Source organism: Macaca mulatta, chromosome 2 (assembly GCF_049350105.2).
Source record: "Macaca mulatta isolate MMU2019108-1 chromosome 2, T2T-MMU8v2.0, whole genome shotgun sequence".
Lineage (NCBI taxonomy): Eukaryota > Metazoa > Chordata > Mammalia > Primates > Cercopithecidae > Macaca > Macaca mulatta.
Genome location: NC_133407.1, coordinates 116,844,776 through 116,862,635, shown reverse-complemented (window position 1 = coordinate 116,862,635; position 17,860 = coordinate 116,844,776).

The window sequence follows — 17,860 nt, the reverse complement described above, 5'->3', positions numbered from 1 at the left end:
ATCAGATGAAGGCAGAAGGGAGCAACAGCAAGAAATAGCCAGTCACAGAATCAAACTAAGCTTGAAGCTCACCCTCCACTTCCATGTTTGACACAGTATGAACTGGCTGCCTGTTACACGTAATCTGAAGAGCCCTAAGAGCTTTCTAAACGGCTTAGATCAATTCAAGATTCTAAACCTCTTCGAGTTTGCTGAACAGAGTTTTAGGTAAGAAGACAGCTGCCACACTCACGCAGAGGTATAAGGAACCCATGCTGAGCCTATGCCACAGGGCTCCCAGCCCACGAGAGCCTTATGCACCTTACATGTCTCTTAAGGTTCACCAGGCTACATTAGCCAAAAGTAAAGACAGCTAGGCTGGACACGGGTGGCTCACACCTGTAATCCCTGCACTTTGGGAGGCCAAGGTGAGAGGACCATTTGAGCCCAGGGGTTCAAGATTGACCTGGGTAATATTACGACATCCCCACCCCTTACAAAAAATAAATTTAAAAATTAGCCGGGTGTGGGTGGTATGTGCCTGTGGTCTCACCTACTCTAGACACTGAGGTGGGAGGATCACTTGCGCCTAGGAGTTCAAGGCTGCAGTGAGCTGTGATTGTGCCACTGCACTCCAGCCTGGGCAACACAGCAAGACTCTATCTCTAAAAACTAAAATAAGATAGGCCGGGCGTGGTGGCTCAAGCCTGTAATCCCAGCACTTTGGGAGGCCGAGATGGGCGGATCACGAGGTCAGGAGATCGAGACCATCCTGGCTAACACAGTGAAACCCCGTCTCTACTAAAAAAATACAAGAAAACTAGCTGGGCGAGGTGGCGGGCACCTGTAGTCCCAGCTACTCGGGAGGCTGAGGCAGGAGAATGGCGTGAACCTGGGAGGCAGAGCTTGCAGTGAGCTGAGATTCGGCCACTGCACCCCAGCCTGGGCAACAGAGCGAGACTCCGTCTCAAAATAAATAAATAAATAAATAAAATAAGATAAAGTAAATCAATTAAACGACTGCTAGTAAGAGATTTCCTATAACCAGCAGAGATGGAATGGCTTGGGGAGAGGTGATGCAAAGTCAATGTGACAGTCGCATCATGTTCAACCAACATTTATTTCAGATGAGTTTGAATAAATTTGAAGTGCAATTCCCCAAGAAATCATAAGCTGATGTTTGTCATATTTGTCCTCTCCAAATCTCCTGTTGAAATGTGATCCTAATGTTGGACGTGGGTCCTGGTGGGAGGTGTTTGGATCCTGGGAGTGGATCCCTCAAGAATAGCTTCCTGCCTTCCTCGTGGCAGTGAGTGAGTTTTCACTGTTAGTTCCTAGGAGAATTGATAAGGGTTTTTTTGGTTTGGTTTTTTTGTTTCATTTTTTGGGGTTTTTAGCTTTTTGTTTGTTTTTGTTTTGTTTTGTTTAATTGAGACAGAGCCTCACTCTGTTGCCCAGACTGGAGTACAGTGGCGCGATCTCGGCTCACTGCCACCTGTACCTCCCAGGTTCAAGCAATTCTCCTGCCTCAGCCTCCCAAATAGCTGGGATTACAGGTGCATACCACCACGCCAGGCTGATTTTTGTATTTTTAGTAGAGACAGGTTTACATCATGTTGTCCACACTGGTTTCAAACTTCTGGCCTCAAGCGATCCACCCGCCTTGGCCTCCCAAAGTGCTGGGACTGCAGGTGTGAGCCACTGCACCTGACCGAGAATTGATTGTTAAAAGGAACCTGGCGCCTCCCCTCCTCTCTCTTGCCTCCCGCTAACGCTGGGATCTGCATGGGCCGCTAGCTTCCCTTCTCCTTCTGCCATGAGTGGAAGCTTCCTGAGGTCCTCGCCAGAAGCAGATGCTGGCTCCATGCCTCTGGCACAGCCTGCAGAACTGTGAGTCCAACAAACCTCTCTTGTTTATAAATTCCCCCAGCCTCAGGTGTTCATTTATAGCAACACAGACTAAGTCAGTACATTCTCATTGATGGCTCCCCACCCCCCTGAGAGGCAGAGCTTATTCCGAGTGTAGCCTCCTGGAAGGGCCACAATGTACACCTGTGCACACGCATGCGCGCGCACACACACACACACACGACACCAACTTCCTGTCACCCCAGGAAGGGACACGAGCATTGGTTGTGGCAGGACTGATGTCAGTCCTTTAGTCTGAAGGAGCCCCAGATGGCCCCAGGCCCAGAATGTGGAGCCAGGAAGGTCGCCATGATCCACAGGGCAGCTGTTTTCCTACCAGGTCCCAGTCACCCCAGAACGGTGGCTCTGGCCCTGCCTGAGCCTCAGGGAAGCTCTAGGAGGCATCCTCTGCAGGCCGCTTCCCATCTTCTGCGATGTCTCTGAGTCAGCAGCGGAGCTCTGGCTTCTGAAGCAGGTGCAAAGTCTGGGCCCCTACACAGTTTTGCTACAGAAGCCCCATTTTACTGTTTCTCTGATGTGTCCCTGCCCCTCAGAGTCTGCCCCTTCCAGGCTAGGTGTCCTTCCCTGAATAGAGCTTTCTAGCATGCTGTCCCCATCTCGCTGGCACTGAGAGGCTTCCCTAACTTCTGTCTGACGCCCTCCAGCCCGGCCCTCAGGCGGGAAGGGGACCCTAGCTGTGGTGTGCGGACCGTCGCTCCCATTTAATGTGGGTCCTGCACAAGAGGCCTCAGCTCCACTGGACACCTCCACTCTTTTTAAAAATATTTTATAAATCCTTCTTTGCTATCTTAACCTGGAATTCATAGATAATATAACTTATGGCTACACACGCAATTTCTTTTTTTGTAAGAAAGATCTTTCGTAAGAAGGAGCTTCTATTTTTTTTTTCCTTTCATTTTTTTTTCTTTAAAAAAAAAAACAAAACAGTCAGCCACAGTGGCTCATGCCTACAATCCCAGTACTTCAGGAGGCCGAGGGGGATAACTTGAGCCCACTGCACTCCAGCCTGGGCAACAGAGCAAAGTAAAAATAAAAAGGTTTGGCCAGGTGCGGTGGCTCACGTCTATAATCCCAGCACTTTGGGAGGCTGAGGCTGGCGGCTCACCTGAGGTCAGGAGTTTGAGACCAGCCTGGCCAACATGATGAAACCCCATTTCCACTAAAAATACAAAAATTAGCCTGGCTTGGTGGTGGGCGCCTGTAATCCCAGCTACTAGGGAGGCTGAGGCACAAGCATCACTTGAACCCAGAAGGCAGAGGTGGCAGTGAGCCAAGATCATACCACTGCATTCCAGCCTAGGTGACAGAACAAGACTCTGTCTCCAAAAAAAAGAAAAAGAAAAGAAAAGAATTTTTGAAAGGATTTTTTTGTACACACAATTTTAAAATAATACTCTCTAATTGTAATATAAAGCAGAAACGTTCATAATGAAATGTTTCATATTACATATGTATGGAGCACACCTGTAGTCCCAGCTACTCAGGAGGCTGAGGCAAGAGGACTGCTTGAGCCCAAAAGTTCAAGTCCAGCATGGGCAGCATAACAAGACTCTGTAAAAAAATTTTTTCTTTAATATGGAAATGCTTGGACACAGGTACACAAATTCCCAAAATGCCCCATAGAGGACCTCTGGTCTTCCCTCTGAAACCTCTCCATACATCACTGAGAAGCATGCTACTCTCCCACATAACGTCTGTGCAGGAGCCAGCCGCGGTGGCTCACGCCTATAATCCCAGCCCTTGGACAGGCAGAGGTGGGCGAATCACTTGAGCTCAGGAGTTTAAGACCAGCCTGGGCAACATGACAAAACCCATCTCTACCAAAAACACATACACACACACAAAGCCAGATGTGACGGCGCGACCTATAGTCCCAGCTACTCGGGAGGCTGAGGTGGGAAGATCAGTTAAGCCCAGGAGGTCGAGGCTGCAATGATCTGTGTTCATACCACTGCACTCCAGCTTGGGTTTAAAAAAAAAAAAGAGTTGGCCGGGCACGGTGGCCAAAGTTCTGGGAGGCCAAGGCAGGTGGATCACTTGAGGTCAGGAGTTTGAGACCAGCCTGGTCAACATGGTGAAAGCTTGTCTCTGCAAAAATAAAATTAAATGAAATTAACATAAAAAGAATACATATGGAAATGAATATATTTCCTCAATCCCCTCTTCACCCATGCCAGCTAGACACAGGCACAGTTTTGTTGCAGAAAATTCTGTTATTTCAAAACTGGTTGTCACCCCCTCCTTGGCGCCTTCCCTGATCAACAATCTCGGCAGGCAATTGTTTATACAAATCACAGGACAGTGCGGCATAAACACGTGCTGCTGGGGCATCTAGCACTTGTGCCCAACGCATAGACCCTGGTAAATGAATTGATGAGTGAAATCGGAGGATCGGTGATGGCAAAACCACGACCAGGTGGCCAGCAGCAGCACTTTTCTGTTTTGCACAGTAGCATGGAACAAATGGTTTCTTTTTTTTTTTTTTTTTTTTGTGGAGACAGAGTCTTGCTCTGTCACCCAGGCTGGAGTACAGTGGTGCCATCTCAGCTCACTGCAATCTCCGCCTCCCGGGTTCAAGCGATTCTCCTACCTCAGCCTCCCGAGTAACTGGAACTACAGGCGCCCGCCACCACACCCAGCTAATTTTTGTATTTTTATTAGAGACGGGGTTTCACCATATTGGCCAGACTGGTCTCGAACTCCTGACCTTGTGATCCGCACACCTCGGCCTCCCAAAGTGCTGGAATTACAGGTGTGAGCCACCGTGCCTGGACTGACAAATGCTTTTTAAATGTCTTGTCCAAGTCACTAGAACAGGATGGCTGACTGGGTGCCCTTGCTAATTCTGGAGGCAGGGATGGGAAGAAAGAGAGTAAAAGTCACGTGTCTGGGGGCCAAGGAACCCTGGTTTGGGAAGTGATATATCTCCTCACTCACTTTCTCTGGGGACCATACGAGGGAGGTGCTCGTGGTGGTTTCAGGTTTTCCAGGAGGAGCTGTGGCTCGCAGTGGTTGAGCAATCCCTCTGTGAGCCCCTCTCTGGAGCTTTTTAGTCCTACTCTAGGAAGCCAGTTTCACTCTCAGCTATTCAACAACCAGCCCAGGAGAAAATCCACTTAATCTCCCCATGACACAAAACAAAAGCTTTAATGTTTAACACCCACTGGAACAAAATAGCTCCCTCCACCACCCCAGCCTTGCTCAGGGAAACCCAAGAGGTACCAGAAAAGGGGGCAAGGATGAAGATCTCTCCCTACAGTGTCCTGCAGACTGTGCAGGAGGAGCCCCTAGGAGTGTCCTGTCTGTCACCGGCACCGCCCCTGCCCAGCCCAGCCTGTCCAGTGCCCCTGGGCAGGAGTTGACAGGGACTGTAGGGCGTTGCTGGAAAGCAGCTCCTGCTCCTCGCACTAGGAGGTACCTAGGCCTACGGCAGTGCCACACAGGGCCTGACCGCACTACTCAAAAAAATGCAAGTTACAATGACTCGGCATGTTTTCTTTATGCACAAGGAAAGGAAAGCAGGTCTGCAAGGGCTTGGCTGGCCTCATACTGGCACTTACCTCCGAGTAGTTCCAGGCCTCTCCAGCCCCAGGCCTTCTAGGGTGAGTTAGAGGGCCAACGATCCAGTCTGGCACTGGGATTGGACCGGGACAAGCACAGTCATGTCTTCAAGGGCAACCAGAAGAAAACCGCTCTCTCCTAGAGGCACAGTGCTAGATGGAGGGAAAGTACAAGTATTGTTTGTTGCAGAAGCATATAAAAGCAGAAGCATTGCAAACATCCAACCAAAGGGGGACAGTAGTTAACCTTCCTCTGTGCCGTTAGTAATCCTAGGGTAGAAAAGAATGTGGACTCACGTGGGGAAAGATGCACAACCTGTGGAGCGTTAACATCTTTTCTTTAAATGTTGATGGAGACAGGCGGATGGCCTGAGGCCAGGAGTTCAAGACCAGCCTGGCCAACATGAGAAAAACCCATATCTACTAGAAATACAAAAATTAGCTGAGCATGGTGGCACACGCCTGTGTCACAGCTACTCGAAAGGCTGAGACAGGAGAATCACTTGAACCCAGGAGGCAGAGGTTATGCAGTGAGCGAGATTGCACCGCTACACTCCAGCCTGGGTGATAGAGACCCCATCTCCAAAAAAAATGAATAAAATAAAATATTGGGCCAGGCACAATGGCTCATGCCTATAATCCAAGCACTTTGGGAGGCAAAGGTGGGTGGATCATGAGGTCAGAAGTTCGAGAGCAGCCTGGCCTACATGGTGAAACCCCATCTCTACTAAAAATTAAAAAAAATTAGCCAGGCATGGTGGTAAGCGCCTGTAATCCCAGCTACTGGGAGGCTGAGGCAGGAGAATCACTTGAACCCAGGAGGTGGAGGTTGCAGTGAGCTGAGATTGCACCACTGCACTCTAGCCTGGGTGACTGAGTGAGACTCTGCCTCTAAACAAATAAATAAAAGAAACACCTAGGTTAGTGTGTGATTGAATAACTGGGTATTATAGTCCAGCCAAATTGACACATAAAACTGACCATCACAGTATTTTTGTTAAACTTCCAAATTTTCTACACGGAATATGTGTTACTTGTATATTTTTTAAAAAGCAGTAAGTGACAAAACCACCATGATGAGATAACACTTTGCACCCACTAGGATGCTTCAGGTGAAAAAGATACAACAACAGGCCAGGCGTGGTGGCTCACGCCTATAATCCCAGCACTTTGGAAGGCCGAGGCAGGCGGATCACAAGGTCAGGAGTTCAAGACAAGTCTGGCCAATATGGTGAAACCCCATCTCCACTGAAAATACAAAAAAAAAATTAGCCGGGTGTGGTGGCGGGCACCTGTAGTCCCAGCTACTCTCAGGAGGCTGAGGCGGGAGAATTGCCTGAACCCAGGAGGTGGAGGTTGCAGTGAGCCAAGATTGTACCACTGCACTCCAACCTGGGTGACAAAGCAAGCCTCCATCTCAAAAAAAAAAAAAAAATACAAAAACTGTAGACAAAGTCATGGAGAAACTGGAACCCTCATTCATCACTGGTGAAATTGTAAAATGGTGGAGTCACTTTGGAAAATAGTTTGGCAGTTCCTCAAATGGTTAGATGTTGCCATATGACCCAACAATTCCATTCCTGTGCATATACCCAAGATAACTGAAAACATATACCCACAAAAAATGTTTACATGATCATTCATTATTAAATAAAGCAGTATTATTCATAATAGCAAAGAAGTGGAAGCAAACCAAATGTCCGTGAACTGATGAATGGGTAGGAATATTGTGGCATATCCATAGGATGGAAGATTATTTATCAACAAAAGGAATAAAGTACTAATACAAGCGACAAGGCAGATGAACCTTGAAAACATCGTACTGAGTGAAAGAAGTCAGACAGAAAGCCCACAAATTGCAATGGTGCCATTTATATGAAATAGCCAGAATAGGTGAATCCATAGAGACCACAAGTAGATTCCTGGTTGCCTGGAATGAGGAAGAGGGAAAAATAGGGAACTACCAATGAGTACAGGTCTCTTTTTCTGGGTGGTAAAAATGTTCTAAAACTAGGCCAGGTATGGTGGCTTACACCTGTAATCCCAGCATTTTGAGAGGCTGAGGCCGAAGAATCACTTGAGTGCAGGAGTTCAAGACAAGTCTGGGCAACATAGGGACACGCCGTCTCTACAAATACTAAAAAAAATTGGCTGGGCATGGTGGCTCACACCTTTGGTGTCAGCAATTCCAGAGGCTGAGGTGGGAGGATGGTTTAAGCCTGGGAGGTCAAGGCTAAAGTGAGCCACTGTACTCCAGCCTGGGCGACAGAGAGACCCTGTCTCAAAAAAAAAAAGAAAGTTCTAAAATTAGGTAGTGCTTCGAAGTGCACAAGCTGCACAATCTGTGAATATACCTATAGTATAATATAAAATATATTTGGTCTTTTTAGATTTGTTTAATTTTTAAAGATTTTTTGTAATTTTTTTTTTTTTTTTTTTTTTTTTTGAGACGGAATCTTGCTCTGTCACTCAGGCTGGAGTGCAGTGGCGTGATTTCGGCTCACTGCAAGCTCCGCCTCCCGGGTTGAAGTGATTCTCCTGCCTCAGCCTCCCGAGTAGCTAGGACTACAGGAGCACGTGCCGCCATGCCTGGCCAGTTTTTTTGCATTTTTAGTAGAGATGGGGTTTCACTGTGTTGCCCAGGCTGGTCTCGAACTCCTGAGCTCAGGCTGGGATTAGAGACGTGAACCACCACGCCCAGCCCAATTATTATTTTTTAAGAGACAGAATCCTGATCTGTCACCCAAGCTAGAGTGCAGTGGCACTATCATAGCTCATTGCAGCCTCGAACTACTGGGCTCAAGCAGTTCTCCCACCTCAGCCCCTGGAGTAGACTCTTGGCTATTTTTTTTTTTTAATTTTATAGCTTCATAATAGTTGTATATATTTATTGGATACATGTGATATTTTGATACACATATACAATGTGCATATGATGATCAAATCAGGGCAATTGGGATATTCATCACCTTAAACATCTATCATTTCTTTGTGTTAGAAACATTCCGAATCCACTCTTCTAGCCAGGCACAGTGGCTCACACCTGTAATCCCAGCACTTTGGGAGGCTGAAGCAGGCAGAGTGTTTGAGCAATCTCAGTCAGGAGTTTGAGACCAGCCTGGGCAACATAGCCAAACCTTGTCTCTACAAAAAGTATTAAAATTAGCCGGATGTGGTGGCACACACCTGTGGTCCCAGTTACTCAGGAGGCTGAAGTAGGAGGATCACTTGAGCCCAGGAGGTCGTGGCTACGGTGAGCTATGATCTTGCCACTGGGCTCCAGCCTAGGTGACAGAGTAGGACTCTGTCTCAAAAAAATAAAATAAAGTAAATTCCACTCTTCTAATTATTTTGAAATATACACTAAATTATTGCTAACTGTATTTGCCCTATTGTGTTACTAAACACTAGTCCTTATTCTAGCTGTATTTTTGTACCCATTAACCAATCCCTCTTTTTCTCCCACATCTCCACTACCCTTCCCAGCTTCTGGTAATTACCATTCTACTCTCTACCTCCATGAGAGCCACTGTTTTAGCTCTCCCATATGAGTGAGAACATGCGGTATTTCTCTTTCTGTGCCTGGCTTATTTTACTTAGCATAATTACTTCCAGTTCCATCCGTGTTACTGCAAATATTGCTGCAAATAACAGGCTCTCGTTCTTTTTTATGGCTGAATAGTACTCCATTTGTGTATGTGTATCAATGCTTTTTTTTTTTTTTTGAGATGGAGTCTCGCTGTCACCTAGGCTGAAGTGCAATGCATGGTTTTGGCTCACTGCAACCTCTGCCTCCCCTCCAGGGTTCAAGTAGTTCTCCTACCTCAGCCTCCTGAGTAGCTGGGACTACAGGTGTGTGCCACCATGCCCGGCTAATTTTTGTGTTTTTAGTAGAGACAGGGTTTCACTATGTTGGCCAGGCTAGTCTCGAACTCCTGACCTCATGATCCGCCTGCCTTGGCCTCCCAAATTTCTGGGATTACAGGCATGAGCCATCGCGCCCAGCCCAAATTTTCTTTATCCTTTCCTCCACTGATGGATGCTTAGACACTGATGGATGCTTAGATTACTCCCATATCTTTTTTTTTTTTTTTTTCCTTTTTTTGAGAGAGAGTCTTGCTCTGTCACCCAGGCTGGAGTGCAGTGGCACAATCTTGGCTCACTGCAACCTCTGCTTCCCAGGCTCAAGCAATTCTTGTGCCTCAGTCTCCCGAGTAGCTGGAATTACAGGTGCACACCACCAAACCCAGCTGATTTTTCTATTTTTAGTAGAGATGGGTTTTTGCCATGTTGGCCAGGCTGACCTTGAACTCCTGGCCTCAAGTGATCTTCCTGCCTCTGCATCCCAAAGTGCTGGGATTACAGGCATTAGCCACTACACCCAACCTGCTTCCATATCTTGATGAAATATATTTAGTATTTGTCCCTAGTTCCTGTCACAGAGCTAAAAACCCTTGGAATTTCCTTAGCAGAAGGCATGTCTTTTGTTACTCATAAGCCACTCTTTGATCACACCTGAGTTTATGTTAACACAGTGACTTGGGGTGAGGCCTCTAGATAGGCTCAGGATGGGGCAGTTACCGGAAAGACCAAGTAATTAGAGGATTAGAGGTCTGGAACTTTCAGCTCCCTCTCCCCGCATACCTTATCCTATCTGTCTCTTCATCTGGCTATTTTTCTGATTCCTTTGTAATATCCTTTATAATAAACGGGTCAATATAAGTAAAATGTTTCCCTGAGTTCTGTGAGCCACTCTAGCAAGTTAATTGAACTGGGGAAGGGATCTTGGGAACCTCAATTTATAGTAAGTTCCTCGGAAGTTGTGGAGGCCAAGACTGATTGGCATCTGAAGTAGGGGACAGTCTTACGGGCCTGAGCCCTCAGTCTGTGGGATCTGACACTATCTCCAGATAGACAGTGTCAGAACTGAGTTGAATTAGAGGACACATAGCTGGTGTTCACTGCAGGATTGCTTAGTGGGGAGAAATCCTCACACATTTTGGTGACCAGGGGCCACAGAAGCGTTCTGTTTTGTAGTGACTATATGAGAATTAAAAAAAAAAAAAAAAAAAAAAAAAAACTTTAATTTTTTTCTCTATCCCTCAACACCAAAAATCATTGAATTATACACTTTTAAGGGAGGGTAGATTTCAGGGTGTGTTCATTTTATCTCAAAATGAGATAAACAGTGTGATTAAAAAAAAAAAAAAAAAGCTAGGTACAGTGGCTCATACCTATAATCCCAGCACTTTGGGAGTCCGAGGTGGGTGGATTGCTTGAGCCCAGGAGTTTGGGACCAGCCTGGGCAACACAGCAAAACCCCATTTCTACAAAACAATTAGTAGGACATGATGGCACACACCTGTGGTCCCAGCTACTCGGGAGGCTGAGGTAGGAGGATCACTTGAACCCGGGAGATGCAGGTTGCAGTGAGCTGAGATCATGCCACTGCACTCCAGCCTAGGCAACGGAGTGAGACCCTGTCTCAAAAAGAGAGAGATAGAGGCAATAAATGTGAAAGGAAAAAGAGGGAAAAGTCTTGTGTACTTGGGTAGGCTGGCTCCCAGCAGAGTCGAGGAGCTGGTGCGTTTTTCTCCTGTCTCCAGGCTCCCTTTCCTCCCCTTTGTTTCCCTCTCATGGTGTTCTTGCCCAGTCCCATGAACCTGGAGTTTGTAGACATCCTGGTGAAAGTGATTTGCAAAACTCATCTCAGAATTCTCTCCTCTCATTGCACTTCCCTTTGCTACTGGCCAGAGGGGTCCAATATACTCCCACCCCCTACACAAAATTACCCAAAAAAGTTTATGGATCTATGACCTGAAAACTATTGGAAGTCTTCCAGCCCTGCTAAACCTAGTTGGATTTGCTTTTCCCAGACAGAGAATGGCCCCAGGGGGCTCTGACTCAGCACACAGGGCCTGGCACAGGGGAGAATTCAACCTCTGCATGTAGCAAGAATAAGCCTCTTTTACAGATATGATGAAACAGGACCAGAGAAAGGGCTCCACTGAAGGCCATGCAGGTTTCAGGCTCCCTCTCTCCTCTCACTCTGTCAGTCCCACAATGGGACCTTGCCAGTTGGAAGCAAAGGTGATGAGTGGCAGAACCAGACTTTCTGGTTAGCCCTCTGCCAAATATGTATCCAGATCTCTGGCAAAGCTGCCACCCTCCTCTCAACACCTGCTGAGGGCTCTGGTTCAGGAGATAACTCACCAGGAGGACAAGATTTAGGCACGAAAATGTTAACTGCGGGCAATATCCAATGATTAACAGCCGGAAGGGGTCTGAGCACTCAGTCCTAAGGAATGGTTAATAGATGAGGACACGGCCCTATGATGGGACAATGCACAGCTAGTAAAGACGGTTTATTTGAAGAATTTTGAAATGCTAATGAGAAAGTATAGGGGGAAAATGGTTTTACGTGATCCTGACAATGGAACTTTTTTTTGTGTGTGTGTGAAAGAGTTTCGCTCTTTCACCCAGGCTGGAGTGAAGTGGCACGATGTTGGCTTACTGCAACCTCCACCCCCTAGGTTCAAGCAATTCTCCTGCCTCACCCTCCTGAGTAGCTGGGACTACAGGCGCACATACAACCTCCTGAGTAGCTGGGATTACAGGTGCCACCACCACACCCAACTAATTTTTGTATTTTTTAGTAGAGGTGGGGTTTCGCCATGTTGGCCAGGCTGGTCTCAAACTCCTGACCTCAGGTGATCTGCCCACCTCAGCCTCCCAAAGTGCTGGGATTATAGGCATGAGCCACTGCGTCCGGCCGACAATGTATTTTTTAAAACAAGGAATTCACAATAGCAAACATACTGAGCAATGACTGTCTTCAGCCTTGTCTGACAACCTGAAGTACACAACCCCCTACTTTGCAGCCCCTCTCCAGTCCCTGACCCCTGACCCTGACCCTGTTTTATTTATTTATTTATTTTTGAGACAAGATCTGGCTCTGCCACCAAGGCTAGAATGCATTGGCTCAATCATGGCTCACTGCAGCCTCAAACTTCTGGGCTCAAGCAAGCCTCCCACCTCAGCCTCCCAAGTAGCTGGGACTACAGGTACATGCCACCATGCCCAGCTAATTTTTAATTTTTTTTTTAAATGGAGTCTCGCTCTGTTGCCCAGACTGGAGTGCAGGGGCACGATCTAGGCTCACTGCAACCTCTGCCTCCTGGGCTGAAGCAGTTCTCCTGCCTCAGTCTCCTGAGTAGCTGGGACTACAGGCGTGCGCCACCACACCCAGCTAATTTTCGCATTTTTAGTAGAAATGGGGTTTCACCACGTTAGCCAGGCTGGTCTGGAACTCCTGACCTGAGGTAATCCACCCACCTTGGCCTCCCAAAGTGCTGGGATTATGAGCCACCACGCTCGGCCTAATTTTTTAATTTTTAATTTGTAGAGACAGGGTCTCACCATGTTGTCCAGGCTGATCTCATGCTCCTGGCCTCAAGCGATCTTCCTGCCTTAGCCTCCCAAAGTGCTGAGATTACAGGTGTGTGTGAGTCACTGTGCCTGGCCTATTTTCTTCATAACAATTATATGTAATAAATCAGTATTTGTCAAATGAGCAAGCAACTTTAACAGTAGTCCCTTTTGTGTGGAATAGTGTATGATTTTAGTTCACCTTGAAATTTTCTGGGCCAAGCATGGTGGCTCACGCCTGTAATCCCAGCACTTTGGGAAACTGAGGCAGGTGGATCTCTTGAGCCCAGGAGTTCGAGACCAGCCTGGGCAACATGGCAAAACCCCATCTCTACGCCAAAAATACTAAAAAATTAGCCGGGCATGATGGTGCGTGCCTATAGTCTCACCTACTCATGAAGCTGAGGTGGGAGAATCCCTTTGAGCCCAGGAGACAGAGGTTGCAGTGAGCCGAGACTGTGCCACTGCACTCCAGCCTAGGCAAAAGAGCAAGATCCAGTCTGAAAAAAAAAAAAAAAAATTCTGTACTTTCAGATTTTTCCAATGACTATGTTTTAGTTCGATAATCAGAAATTAAGTGTTTTTAGTCCGGGCGCAGTGGCTCACACCTGTAATCCCAGCACTTTGGAAGGCCAAGGCTGGTGGATCACCTGAGGTCAGGAGTTTGAGATCAGCCTGGCCAACAAGGCAAAACCCCATCTCTACTAAAAATACAAAAATTGGCTGGCCAAGGTGGCGTGTGCCTGTAATCCCAGTACTTTGGGAGGCCCAGGTGGGCAGATCACTAGGTCAGGAGTTCCAGACCAGCCTGGCTAACATAGTGAAACCCTGTCTCTCCTAAAAATACAAAAGTTAGCTGGGCACAGTAGTGTGTGGCTGTAATCCCAGCTACTTGGGAGGCTGAGGCAGGAGAACTGCTTGAACTCGGGAGGCTGAGGTTGCAGTGAGTTGAGATCGTGCCACTGCACTCCAGCCTAGGCGACAGAGCAAGACTGTCTCAAAAAAAAAAAAAAAAAAAAAAAAAATTAGCTGGGCCCGGTGGCGCACGCCTGTATGCCCAGCTACTCAGGAGATTGAAGCACAAAAATTGCTTGAACCCAGGAAGCGGAAGTTACAGTGAGCTGAGATTGCGCCACTGCACTCTAGCCCACAGGACAGAGCTAGGCTCTGTCTCACAAAAAAAAAGAAGAAGAAAAAGAAGAGGAGGAGGAGGAGGAGGAGGAAGAAGAAATTGAATGTTTTTAAAAAACAAAAATAAATTGAGTACAAGAGAAATCAGACATTCTGTGAACGAGTTGAACAATTTGTGTTCTCAAATGGCAACTACATTATCAAAAGAGGCATTTCCCTAAAAATGCCTCCAGAAGGAAATTTCAGGTATTGGGAGGAGAGATAGATGTATTAAAACTCAGTCAACCTACATGCCTCTTTTGGGTACTCAAGAGCAAGGCTGTCTACTCGGCACAGGAGGGCAGGAGCTGGACACTCACTCCACGAGGACTCCTCCCAGGCCCCTGCAGGCAGCCAGCCTTGGATACGAGTCAAAAACAGTGTCCTGAGGACCCAGAGCTGATGTTGGCTCCATTGCAAGCCCTGTGCTGACTTGGGGCTCCCAGACGCTGGCCCAAGCATGTTCCAGGAGCACACACGTGGGCCCAGCCCTGCCAAAGCGATGTCCAGTGCTGTCACTCAGGAATGCAGCTGCCCAGGGCCCATTCATGCCTCGTCAGTGCCCGCTTGGTGAACGTGCAGTAGCACATCAGGATGGCATTGCTCTAAGTTTTATGTGGATAGCAAAGCAAGGACAGGAGAGGCACCATCAAGCTCCCACTGCCTGGGGGTTTGTTCCCAACCCAAAAACATCCAGGGCAGCAGCCTGACTTATGAAACATGGGAGCAGCTTTACATAATCACAGGAAACCAAGAGAAAATGTGTGCTCACAAAAATGCAACCTGCCCCTAACTTCACTAGCTATTTTTTCAAGATAGAATTTTATTTTGCTTTTTTTCTTTTTCTTTTGTGTGTGTGTGTGTGTGTGTGTGTGTGTGTGTGTGTGTGTGTTTTGTTGTTGTTGTTTTGATATGGAGTTTAGCTTTGTCTCCCAGGCTGGAGCACCGTGGAGTGATTTAGGCTTACTGTAACCTTCACCTCCCAGGTTCAAGTGATTCTCCTGCCTCAGCCTCCCGAGTAGCTGGGACTACAGGCTCCCGTCAACATGCCCAGCTAATTTTTGTATTTTTAGTAGAGACAGGGTTTCACCATGTTGGTCAGGCTGGTCTGTAACTTCTGACCTTAAGCGATCCACCTGCCTTGGCCTCCCAAAGTGCTGGGAGTACAGGTGTGCGTGCCCGGCCTATTTTGCTTTTTTTCTGATTAAAAAGTCAACCATTGGCCAGGTGTAGTGGCTCACAACTGTAGTAGCAGCACTTTGGGAGGCTAAGATGGGCAGATCACCTGCAGCCATGAGTTCGAGACCAGCCTGGCCAACATGGAGAAACCCTGTCTCTACTAAAAATACAAAAAGTAGCTGGATGTGGTGGCAGGCACCTGTTATCCCAGCTATTCGGGAAGCTGAGACAGGAGAATTGCTTGAACCCAGAGAGCTGGGGTTGCAGTGAGCCGAGATCGTGCCACTGCACTCTAGCCTGGGTGACAGAGAAAGACTTTGTCTCAAAAAAAAAAAAAAAAAAAAAAAAAAAGTCAACCATGTACATTGCCAATAAATTCCAACAAAAGAGAAAAGGGTAAATAAAAAACTGAAAGTCCCCCCAATTCCCACTCTCCAAGCCTCCCACGGTTTGTGAACCTGTCCCTGCAGACTCTCTGCGTGCCCATGTAAACTTACACACACCTACAAGCGTGCACACAAGTGCACAAAGGCACACGTGTGCTTTTATTTATTTTTGACAGAAATAGGATCACCCTCTATCTGCTGTTCTCTACCTTACTTTTACCCCATTAACAATGTATCATGGGCCTGGTGCAGTGGCTCATGCCTGTAATCCCAGCACTTTGGGTGGCTGAGGCAAGAGGATCACTTGAGCCCAGAAGTTCCAGCCTGGGCAACATAGTGAGACCTTATCTCTTAACAACAACAAACATGTGAGAGGGTGTGTGAGCATCATCTGTGAGTGTGAGTGTGTGTGTGTCAAACAGTTCCTGCAATCTGGGATTCCTCATGCTTGGCCCAAGTGCAGCCCCTCTGGGTCCCCAAGATACAGGGGACATGAAGAGGTGGGACATGACTTCCCGACACTGCCAGTCTCTTATGCCAGGTGACCCTGCCCAGTATGGTTAGACCAGTCCTGGCATTTCAGGCTGAAGGGCAATTCAGAACTCTCTGCTCCACATTCCACTCTAGGCAGCCACTAGAATCCATCAGCACTGTCTCGGTGATCAAAGCCATCGCCCAGTAACAATACTGGGTGGTATGGCACCCCTCAGGACCCCAACCCCCCTCAGGTCCCTTTTAGTGATCCTGGAGATCCCTGGGGAGTGGCTGTGGGGGACTCTTACGTGGGGACTCACACTGTCCTGGCTCCTCTAAGGGTGACCTTCTCCCTAGTGCTGCACAGGTCCTGGGGGACAGCTCAGATTCCAGCATGTGGCTCTGCTCTCAGGTCACTGTGGCCTCTGCTGGCACCTGATGCTGGCAGTAGGACATTTCTGCCACTTCCTACCCTCCAACAGAGCACCTTTGTGTCTCGGTTTCTGGAAAGGTCGGAATGAAGGACACCAGTCTGAGTGGCCAGATTCCCTCCCCTGAGGCCTCCCTGATGCCTTCTCTGCTTGGGGGCAGCCCTAGCACTTGCTGGCTCTGTGTCCTCGGGCACATCACTTGACATTCATGCTTTCATTCTGCAGGCATTCATTGAGCACCTATTGTATATGAGACACAGTTGTAGTCCCTGGGGATAGAGCCAGGGACAAAAGATCGTATCCTGGCTCTCCTGGAGCTGACAAAAGATCATGCAGATAGGCAGAGACCCCTGCAGAGACCAAGACAGGCAGTGTGATGGGAAGCATGGCTCTAGACCCAGGCCATGTGAGGAGCCTCAGGAAGGGCTCTGCTGGCTCAGGGAGCAGCCTGTGCAAAACCTCTAGGAGGGAGAGGGCTTGGTGTTTTTTAAGGAATTCGAGGTCAGTGTGGCTGAGATGGGTGGGGCTGTGGGACCTGATTTTTATCGAAAGGGTGGAGGAAGGACAACATGGGAGTTAAACTGGGGAGGAAGAGTTCTCTGGCAGCCATGGGGAAGGTGAACAGGAGGCTGAGAGAGGATGGGGCGTGAGGGCAGCAGGGAGCCAGATTTAGCCGGAAGCCAGACAGGTTTCCAGGACTTTCTTCCAAGTGTCATGTGACTTCAGAGGTGTGAGGGTTTGAATAAAGACCCTGGGACCTGGGGACAAGGGAACCACCCTGGACAAACTGGGTGCTAGCAACACCCCCAGCTAGCCTAGGATTCTGTTTCTGAAGCTGGCCTTTGGGAAGACCAAGAACTTTTGAAATAAGGCTGAACTCTTGGGCCCTGTGAAAACACTCAAACTCTGTTTTTCCTCTGTTCTCACACCACAACAATTAACACAAAAGACTTCTGTGATCAAATGTGTGGGGGTTTCTCCCCATGCACCAAGCAAGCAAGCAATTCTGCAGCGACACCAGCTGGGTGTCCTCCAGCTCTATTCCATTCTGATGCTAATTACCTGGAGACAGCCTCAGAAACCACAGGTTGAGGATTTAGTCCTCCAAAACCACCTCCTCCTTCCCGTGAGTTCCACGATCGGGACTGACCAGCTTCAAGTTGGGGTTCCCACCACTCCCTCTTTGGGTTCAATTAATTTGCTAGAGCAGCTCTCAAAACTCAGGAAAGCACATTTATCGGTTAGTTACAAAGGATATTTTAAAGGAGACAAACAGCTAGGCAAAGAGATACACAGACGGAGGCCTGGAAAGGTCCCTAGTGAA